The following is a 2020-nucleotide window of genomic DNA, read 5'->3' as shown; positions in this document are numbered from 1 at the left end:
GCCGCCCCGCCCCCCCCCCCCCCCCCACTTGCCGCACTGGGCAGTGTTTTCACTGCTGTCTCTGGGCTACCCAGTGCATGAACTCCAGGCAGGCAACAGCAGACAACACTGCCCGGTGCAGCATGCTGGGGGGCCGCAGCTGCTTGCCTGACGAGCAAGCCTGGAGCCGACTTGTAACCTGACCCTGCTGCCAGCCTGGGCTCAAGCTGGTGCTGAGTGCAGGGAAAAACGGCCCCTCGCTCACCCCATGGCCAGTGCCCCGTGCTGTAGCCACTTGCAGCCCATGTGGGGCTGCCTGTGCCTGGTCCAGACAGCTGCCTGCTCCAGACAGCCCTGCATGAGCTGCGAGCATCTGCAGCAGGGAGTGCCGGCCATGGGGCGGGCAAGGGGCTGCTTTTCCCTGCACTCAGCACCAGCTTCTTCTCTGCTGGCCAGCAGGGGGTCGGGGCTGTGCACTGCCCCCTGCCTGTACTGCGGGACTGGGGGACACTGGGAGTGGGTGGTTGGGGAGCCAGTGGGAGCACAGGGCCCGCACTGGTGTCCTGGGGCCAGTGCTGGCGGGGCCTAGAGCAGGGTGGCAGGAGTGTAGGGTCCCAGCTGGTAGGGGATCTGTGGAACCAGGCCAGCTCCCCCCTCTCCCTGCTGGTGCAGCCCAGCCCGGCTCCACAGACCCCTGCCAGCCTGTGCCCTGCTTTGGGCCCCACCAGTGCTGGCCCTGGGACATTGGTCCCAAGATGGTGACCAGGTGGCGGGGTACCTGTCAAGGTGCGGGGCTACCCATGCGGCCCTTGACAGCCTGCCAAAACTGGGTAAGCAGCCCTCCAGCCGAAATAATTGCCTTCCCCTGACCTAGTCCACGTCCACACGTGCATGGACATTTGGTTCCTCAGGGACAATTAGCAGTGGTGCACCTTGTGCTGCTGCTACTTGTTCCCAGGGAACATCTGTGTCATGCGTCCTCTGGCACATGGTAGGTTACCCTGTGTGGGGTAGAGAGGCCAGGGCCAGCACTGGGGTGGCCCCAGCAGCCTTACCTGGGGTCCTGGGTACCTCCTGGGGCTGCTGCCGTGGCGATCTTGCCATGCAGAGCCTGGCTGGCAGCTGGGGTGCAACTCTGGCTGGCCAGGCTCCAGTTCTGAGCAGCACACACTGCCCTTACATTTGCTGCTCCACTTTTTTTCCTGTGGGTTTTTGACCCCTGAATGTCCAGGGGTCAAATAAACCCCCCATGCTGCTCCCTTTGCAGTGTGGAGAACAACCAGACGTATGGTATGTGGCATCACAGTCATGTCCACAGTGCTGTATGCTGTATGGCTGTACTCCTCTAGATGTAGCCCTAGTCTTTATGTTTGGGGTCACTTTCTATTTTTCACTTCCCATCTACATGTTCCTATCCACAACTCTCCACTATTCCTGGAAGAGAATTATTTACAAATCCTGCAAATTTTTCTTGTTCCTTATAAAAGACTCCTTTTTGTATTGAAGCAAGGTCCACTTGCAAGCTAGGAAGATCCTGCTTGTAGTGGATGGTGCAGTTGCCCATAAATATACATATATTAGACAGCAAAATTGAAATGAATTACGAACTTGGCTTTGGATGTTCCTTATTTGGTCTTTGAGCTTTAATGGAGTGCATGCTTACTTCCCGAACAGTTCCTCTATAGCCTAACATGTTCTCTAAAGGAAAAGTCTAGTACTGACCTGAATAACTCTCCTTCTCCTAGGATACTTTAAAATCTATTCATTTTGCAAGCTTCTTGAGTGGGCCACCATGTTTCTTTTCTACATGAGCATGATTTCATGGATAATGTTCATCTACAGAAAATGTTGTGAAAACAAGACCCTTCCCCCTCTTCTCTGGTACTTCACTTTATTATCCTGATGAAGGTTTAAATAGAATCTCCTTAGTAGGTCTTCAGCAAATGTGGATAGTAATGGATACCAGCATTTTGGGGGGTGAAGACTTCACATGGAGTCTAACATGTATCAGGAGAAATTTAGGGTTTTGAGAATCTCATGA

This window comes from Alligator sinensis, unplaced genomic scaffold (assembly GCF_000455745.1).
Source record: "Alligator sinensis unplaced genomic scaffold, ASM45574v1 scaffold222_1, whole genome shotgun sequence".
In the NCBI taxonomy this organism is placed as follows: Eukaryota; Metazoa; Chordata; order Crocodylia; family Alligatoridae; genus Alligator; species Alligator sinensis.
The sequence above is the reverse complement of the archived record's forward strand: the minus strand, read 5'-3'. Positions refer to the sequence as shown.